Below are 9,411 nucleotides of genomic sequence, written 5' to 3'. Positions count from 1 at the left end.
TCCCTAGTCTCTTGCCCCTCCCACGGGTCCAGGTAAACCAGGGACCATTTCTGGAATGCCTGCATGGGCCCGGGCTCTACCACTGAGGCTTCCATCCCTGCAGAGAGCTAAGGTACCATAGTTTCCTGCTCCATCCAGGGAACTAGGACTAGACCAGCTACTGGTGCTCAGGGACTGCCACCGTGGCTTCAATCCCAGAGGCAGGAGCAAAGTCACCCAAGCCTCCTAGTCTCCTACTCCACCCACGTGTCTAAGACTATCAGGGCCTGTCTCCAGGCCACATTCCTGTGTCTGGAGTATATCACTGGGGCTTCCCTCCATCCCGTTTTTCCACACACGAGACCAGTAAGTGGAGAGCTACCAGAAGAAAGAACTTGCCTACAATCAACAGAAGGGAACCCTGGTCCCACACTCATCAGGAAAGTAAGAGGAACCCTCTGGAACCCACTGCAAATACAGATGGGAAGGATACAATATGAAAACACAAGGAGTGACAGAAAAACCAATATGACATCGACAGTGTCCAGAGATCCTACACCAACATGACCGGGACACCCCAACACAAATGAACTGGAAGAGAATGACGTAAAAAACAACTTCATGGAAATGATTGAGGCCCTCAAAGAGGATATGATAAAATCCCTTAAAGAGATGGAAGAAAAAACAATCCAAAAATCGCAACAAATGGAGCAAAAGACAAAACAAAATTTGCAAGAAACAATTCACACAGTGCAAGGGATGAAATCTGAAATAAAAACAATAAAACACACAGTCTGAAGGAATGCTGGAAATAGAAAAGCTGGGAAAAAGTCAGGTACTACAGATGCAAGCATAACCAACAGAATACAAGAGATGCAAGAGAGAATCTCAGATATTGAAGATACACTAGGAGAATTAGATTCATTGACCAAAGAAAAATTTAAGTCCAACAAATCCCTAATACAAAATATACAGGAAATATGGAACACTGTGAAAAGACAAAACTTAAGAATAATAGGTATGAAAGAAGGTGAAGTAACCCAACTCAAAGGGTCAGAAAACATATTAAACAAAATAATTGAAGAAAAATTAACCAACCTAAAGAAAGACATGCCAATGAAGGTACAAGAAGCTTACAAACACCAAATAGAGTGGACCCCCAAAAACTCACCTCGACACATAATAATCAAGACCCCAAACATACAGAATAAAGAAAGAATATTAAGAGCAGGTAGGGAAAAAGGCCAAGTTACACATCAAGGCAAACCTATCAGAATTAAACCTGATTTCTCCATGTAAACTATGAAAGCCAGAAGGTCTTGGATAGTCTACCAACATTAATAGTCCACGGATGCCAGGCAAGACTGCTATACCCAGCAAAGCTTGCAATCAATATAGATGGAGGAAACAAGATATTTCATGACAAAACCAGATTTAAACTATACATATCCACTAACCCAGCCCTACAGAAAAATCTGGAAGGAAAACTCCAACCCTAGGAAGTTAACAAGAACAAGAAAGACACAGAAAATAGATAATCCCACTTTAACACCAGGCAAAGGAAAAGGTGTTTGAAATCCACATACAATTCCACCACCAACACCCATTCCAAAACAAACAAGGTCATTAATTTTCCTCAATATTAATGGTCTTAACTCGCCCAAAAAAAGACACAGGTTAACAGAATGGATTCGAAGACAGAATCCATCCTTCTGCTGCATACAAGAAACACACCGTAGCTTCAAAGATAGACATTATTTCATAGCAAAGTGTTGTGAAAAAATTTTCCAAGCAAATTGACCCAAGAAACAAGTGGGGGCAGCAATCCTAATATCAAACAAATTAGATTTTAAATTGAAATCAATTAAAAGAGATGAAGGAGGTCACTTCATACTCATCAGAGGAGAAATCAACCAAGATGAAGACTCAATTCTGATCATCTATGCCCCCAAATACAAAGGCATCCACATTCGCAAAAGAAACAATACTAAAATTCAAAGCACATATAAAAACCTCACACATATAAAACATCACACACTTGTAGTAAGAGATTTCAACACCCCACTCTCACCACTAGACAGGACCACAAGACATAAACTTAACAAGGATACAAAGGACCTAATAGAAGTTATGACCCAATTGGGTTTAACAGACATCTGTAGAATACTCCATCCAAAAACAAAAGAATATACCTTTTTCTCAGCTCCACACGGAACCTTCTCAAAAATCCACCACATACTTGGCAACACAGCAAACCTCAAAAAGGTACAAAAAATTGGAATAACTCCGTGTATGTTATCAGACCATCATGACTTAATGTTAGAATTCAACAATAACACAAATTGCAGAACCCATGCAAATCATGAAAATTGAATAATACACTATTGCACCAATTCCTGGGTCAAAGAAGAAATATAAAAGAAATTAAAGAAATCATAGAATTCAATGAGAATGAAGACACAACATACCCAAAAGTATGGGGCACTTTGAAAGCAGTTTAATGAGGGAAGTTCATAGCACGAAGTGCCCACAAGAAGAAACTGGAGAATAGTCACACTAGAGATTAACAGCACAACTGAAAGCTCTAGATCAAAAGGAAGCAAACTCACCCCAGAGGAGCATATGCCAAGAAATAATTAAATTGAGGGCTGAAATCAATAAAGTTGAAAATCCAGATAATCATCAGGTCATATTTTATAAAGCTGTACTCCACAAAATTTTAAAATTTAAAGGAAATGAACAATTTTCTGAAAAAAATACTTACCAAAATTAAATCAAGTACAGACAAGCAATCTAAATAGTCATATAACACCTAAGGAAATAGAAGCAGCCATCAAAAGTCTCCCAACCAATAAAAGCCCAGGACCAGAAGGCTTCAGTGCAGAATTTAAACAGAAATACAAAAACAGGCTATACCAATTCTCCTGAAAGTATTCCATGCAATAGAAGCAAAAGGGTCTTTTTCAAATTCTTTTAAGAGGCTTCAATAACATTTATATGCAAGCCACACAAAGACACAGCTAAGAAAGTGTACTTCAGACCAAAATCCCTCATGAACATGGATGCAAACATACTAAATAAAATAATGGCAAAGCAGATCAAGAACACATCCTAAAAATCATCCATTATGATCAAGTAGACTTCATCTCATGGAAGCAGGGATAGTTCAACATATGAAAATCCATCAATATAATTGACCAGATAAACAAGCTGAGAAACAAAAATCACATGACATCTCACTAGATGCTGAAAAAGCCATTGATAAAATCCAACACACATTCATGATAAAGGACTTGGAGAGGTCTGGAATAACAGGAACATACCTAAAGTTAACAAAAGCTATATAGAGTAAACCAACAGCCAACATCAAACTAAATGAAGAGAAACTCAACAATATTCCTCCAAAATCAGGAACAAGAGAGTTCTGTCCAATCTCTCCATATATGTTCAATAATGCAATTGAAGTTCTAGCTAGAGCAATTAGACAACAAAAGGAGGTCAAGGGGATACAAGTTGGAAAGGATAAAGCCAAAATTTTACTATTTGCATATGATATGATATTTTACATAAGAGGCCTGAAAAACTCTACCCGGGAAATTCTACAGCTGATAGTTCTCTTTTTAAAAGTGTAATTGACTTTAGTTCCCATCCCAGCAAGAGCCAATACACCGCAGTATTCTAGTCTCCTTCTCCACCCACAGGACTAGGTAAACCAGAAACTGTTTCTAGGGTGCCTCCCTGTATTTGGGGAGAGCCACTGCAGTTCCCATTATGGTAGGAGCCAAGGCACCCAAGTACCTTAGTTTCCTTCTCTCTTCTGTTTCTGGGCCACCATCCTGTGCCTGGGGTCTGCCACTGTGGTTCCCATACTGGCAGAAGCCAGTGCACCACAATATCCTAATCCATTTCTGTGTCCAGGGGACTAGGAAGAGGAGAGCTACCTGAGTGTTGGACGTGCTTATAAACAAGGGAAGGGAACCCTGGTTCCATACCCACCAGGAGAGGAAGAGACTCTTTCTGCACCCACTGTTAGAAGGCAATATGAAAACAAATCAACAACAGCAAAAGGAGGATGACACTGCCAGAGAAAAGAGTTTCTATACCAGCAAGGCACAAATATTCCAATGCAAATGAAACAGAAGAGAATGACCTTAAAACAACTCCATGAAAATTATAGAGGCTCTAAAAGAGGACACGAGAAAATACATTAAAGACATGGAAGAAAAGCAAACCAAAATATGCAAGAAATGGAGGAAAAGACAAAGCAAAAATTGCAAGAAAATTCAAACAGTGCAAGGGCAGAAAATTGAAATAGAGACAATAAAAAGAGTATGAAGAAATGCTGGAAATAAACAAGCCATGCAAACAGTCAGATATTACAAATACAAACAAAACCAACAGAATACAAGAGGTGGAGGAGAAATTCTCAGGGGTTGAAGATACCCTAGGAGAAATAGATTCATCAACTAAAGGAAAATGTTAAGTTCAGCAAATCCCTAACACAAATTATCTAGGAAGTATGGGACACAGTGAAAAGACCAAACCTAAGACATGCCAATGAAAGTACAAGAAGCTTATAGAACACCAAATAGAGTAGACCACAAAAATGTCCCATCACCATGTAATAATCAAGACACCAAACATAAAATTAAGGAAAGAATATTAAGAGCAGCTAAGGAAAAGGTTGAGTAAAATATTAAGGCATACCTATCAGAATTACATCTGAATTCTGCAAGGACACACGGAAAGCCAGAAGGACCTGGACGGATAGTCCACCAACACTAAAAGACCAGGGATACCAGCCCAGACTGCTAATCCCAGCAAAGATTTCAATCACTATAATGGAGAAAACAAGATATTCCATGACAAAACCTTTTCAAGCAATACATGTCAACTAACCAAGCCCTACAAAAAGCACTGGAAGGAAAACTCCAACTTAAGGAAGTTAACTGTACCCACAAAAACGTAAGCAATAGAAAATCCCACTTTACCAAAAGCAAAGAGAAAAAGCAGGGTTAACCCACAAACAATAACACCACAAACAACAAATCAAAAACAAACAGAAATTAATACTCAATGGTCCATAATTTCCCTCTTTATTAATGGTCTAAAATCACCTATAAAATGACACAGGCTAAGAGAATGGATACAAAGACACAATACATCCTTCTGCCACATACAAGAAACATACCTCAAATTCAAAAATAGATGCTACCTCAGAATAAAGGGCTGAATAAGATTTTCCAATCAAAAGAACCTAATAGAAGAGGATGGGTAGCTATCCTAATACCTAACATAAAAGAACTATACCTCAAAATCAAAGAGAGATGCCACCTCAGAATAATGGTTGGAATAAGTGGAATAAGATTTTCCAATCAAAAGAACCTAAGAAACAAGGATGGGTAGCTATGCTAATATCTAATAAATTAGAATTCAAACTAAAATCAACCAAAAGTGATGAAAAGGGTCATTTTATATTCATCACACGAAGTCTGTAGATAGATCCATGTCTATCACCATGCACAAAACTTAAGTCCAAATGGATCAAAGACCTCAATATAAATCCATCCACACTGAACCTCTTAGAAGAGAAAGCGGGAGTCAACCTTGAACAAATTGGAACAGAAGACGACTTCCTGAACATAACACAAATAGCACAGACACTAAGATGGAAAATTGATAAATAGGACCTCCTGAAACTGATAAGCTTCTGTAAGGAAAAGGCCACAGGCAACAAGACTGTATAACAACTACCTTATATACCATCCTAGGACCTTCATCCAGTGTCTGTTGGAAGCAGAGGCAGACACCCACAGCTAAATAGTGAACAGCCTCCTGATACCCAGTTGCAGAGAGGGAGGAGTGATGAGCGTAACGGTCAAGACCTGGCTGATGAAACCCATAGACACAGTTGACCTGAACAAGGGGCAGCTCTTGGACACCAGACTGATACCTGAGTGGCCAGTATGGGAGTGATCCAGGTGCCCTAAATTTGGGTGTCAGTGAGAAGGCCTCGGCAATCTATGGGGACTTGGGTATATATCCCTGGCATAAAAATGGACATTGGGTGCCCATTTCACCTTGAGGGATGCTCTCTCAGCCTGGACAACATGGGTTAGGGCCTAGTCACAGCCCTGTATGAAAAGAAAGTCTCTGGAGATCCACCATGGAGGGCTTCACCCTTCCTGGGGAGCCTTGTGAGGATAGGGAAGGTGGTGAAGGTTGGTGGGGTACCAGGGGAGTGAGATGGGATTGACATGTGAAGCAAGCTTGTTTCCAATGTAAATAAAAAATAAAAAGGTGACCACAACTCTCTTCTCTTCTCTGCAGACATGCTGAGTCTGGAACCACGTAGAAATGGAGAGTAATAACAAGTCCAGACCCTTTCTCAGGTAAGATAAGACCTTATAGAAACACTTAGGTTGACAGAAACTGATTAATCATTAGGTCACAGTTAACTAGTAAGAAACCATAGCTAATGACCAACAGATTTATACTTAATATAAGTCTTGTGTGTTCATTTGTGTTTGACGTTGCTATGGGACCAGGCTGGCAGGAAGAGTTCATGTTACAAAATGGCAGCCTTAATGTGTGGCAAGAATTTCCACTTAGAACTTGACAAAAACTTAAAAAGGGACCTTAGAAACAAAAGAACAAAGTCTAGCACAGAGTCTTAGTGGCAGCATTTTCTCAGGTAGTCTCTGTTTTACTAGAGACAAGCACAGCCTCGCTGGGCTCCTTTACGCGAGGTTTTCTGACTCAGCATTAGAGGAAAAAAACTGCAGGGCTCTTTCAGAGGCCCCATTACCAAACGAGAATGGTGTGTATGAGCATCTGGCAGTGGCAGTGACCACATCTCCAAGTAGGCAGCATGCTGTTTGATGGCAGCATAGACCAAGGCATTGTACAGAGCTCCCAGTGCTGGTGTTAAATGTATCCCCACCATCTTGGAAAGACAGTGGCTAAAGCAGCCACGGTCTGATTTTAGCAATGTTGTTTAGAGGATAAAAGACACCTGACTGGATAAAGATGAAGATTTACAGTAAAGACAGATTCAGATGAAGTGAAACCTCTAAAAGTTTTACTGTGCATTTAAAAAAATACACACAGGCTTGTGAGAGAAAGGAAACCAGATAAAGCAATTAAGCAAAGAAAGAAAGAAATAGAGTACCTGGGATGTGGTGGCACACATCTTTAATCTCAGCACTCGGGAGACAGAGGCAAGTAGATCTCTGTGATTTCAAGGCCAACATGGTCTACAGAGTTCAAGGGCAGCCAAAGGGACACAGTCAGTGTAAACCTGCTTCAATGAATGAAAAATAAAACTAAAAGAAATATATTATTAAAAAATTAATAAATAAGCCACACTAGGATGGAAAATACACAGAGAGTATAGATATTGTATGCTTCTGTGTTGTCTTTGCATGGTTTGACTGCTGAGGAAAGAGCAGCATCTGCTAAAATAAATGCTGCTGGATTAATCCTAATTATAACTTTTAAAAGTGCATTGATTTCAAAATTTAAGTATAAGGACATGTTACCTTGGAAAAGATGTTTTGTTTGTGTTTCCACAGAAAATGAAACATGTGGATGCCTTCCAGACTAATATGGTTTGATCAAGCAAGACCCCCGAAATCAGGGTCCCAACTGATCCAGCATACAAAACAGCTGAACTGATGCAGCCTCGGAGTAATACAGCCAAGATTTTGCCAGGTTTCTGTTTTAGGAGGCTCTGCAATGGTATTTCTGTGTCCCCAAACAGCAGTAAACAGTTTGGAGAGGACGACACCCATATTCCCAAATACTGCTTATAAATGCTTATTTTCATTTAAATGGGGTTGGTTATAAATGTTAATGATCACAGGCAATCACTTTTTAAAGGAGAAATGTATGATATAGAAATGAATACTTTGCATTGGTATGGATTTTGGTTTATTAATACAAATTAAAGGTCAATTTTGTGATATGCATATTTCTCCTCTTGTTTCGATTGTGTTTATATAGATCTTTTTAAATGTAATGCATAATTAAATACAGATTGAATATAGTCACCTGTAATAGTCAAAACTTATAGTTAGGCTAGTTAGATTTTATAGATATACAGAGGTGCGTTTGAGATTGATAGTCTTCAAGACCTACAGAATATGGCATTTAAAATGGTTTAGGGATTTTCATGACAGTGAGACACAACTGCTCCTGGCAATACCAATTGTGTCTGAGAGGAAGGCAGGCATTGAAGATAACACCTTATGGAATTTGCCTTTTGCATTGGAGAAGGAGCCATTTGGGCAAGAAAATGTTATTGCCTAGACCGTTCGACTGTTGCTGTGTTACCTGAACATGCAGGATGCAAAGGAAAGTGACTGCTGAACTTACAAAACAAGATGAAGAGTCTTAAAGGATTCCTGCTTCATGGAAGATTCTGCCAGACATAGTGTAGGACACAGAAAAATGACTGACAAACTTCCATTGTAGGCAGTTTAAATTTCCCTGCTTTGCTGAGAAGTCTGCCAGACACTCTATGACTCATATTCTAGAGTTTATATACAATCCTTCTATGTTCTTTGTTAGAGTTGAAGACAGTTATGGTTAATAGTTTTCACTAGTTATGATAATAGATAGGTTACATATAAGATGTTAGACTCACATATATAGGATTGATGATAGAATATTTTCTTTAAATCTTGCTAAATGTTAACGGATTAAATTTTGTAGCTCTAGCTCTTACTTGACAACTGTTTTGTTATATATAATTTGACTATGTAAAGGCTAAAACACTTCTTTTTATTTAGACACAAAAGAGTAGATGATGGGGATTGTTCTTCTGTGTACATGTTTGAAGTACTTAGATTAGTACTTATTGGTTAAGAATAAGTAGTCAAAGTCACCAGCAACAACTTAAATAAAAAATAAAATCAAATAAACTGAACACCTGGATTCTCCTCACAAGATTCCTTCATCTACTCCTGTTCCCAATATATATATACATATATATATACTTGAATTCCTTTTAATCATGTCTCATATATTCATTGTTATACTTGGAAGTGTTATCAGGCCTAGCATCTCAGTATAACATGAGCCGGGTGTTTGACATTACACTCCATTTAAAACAATAGCATGCAACAAAAATTTGTACCAGCACTCCTCTGACCAGCAGGACTACGTAAGTTAGTTTGTATCTTTCTCCTTACATACATTAACTGGTACTATGTCTTCTTCCTCTACTAAAGTGTCATCCCACACATGATTCTGGAAGATGGAAATAAGGAGAGAGGTCCAAAGTGAAATAGAGCTACGCAATAGAGTAATTGCAGTAGTCACTCTCCCCTAATCACAGTTTTCTGATAACAACCAGAGAAGACATAATGATTCAAAAGCTCTTCTTTGAAATACAGACTCAGGATTACAGACAGCACCTCCCTCCTCCAT

This window comes from Mesocricetus auratus, unplaced genomic scaffold, assembly GCF_017639785.1.
Source record: "Mesocricetus auratus isolate SY011 unplaced genomic scaffold, BCM_Maur_2.0 Super-Scaffold_100003, whole genome shotgun sequence".
Classification (NCBI taxonomy): Eukaryota; Metazoa; Chordata; class Mammalia; order Rodentia; family Cricetidae; genus Mesocricetus; species Mesocricetus auratus.
This window is presented reverse-complemented; position numbering follows the sequence as displayed.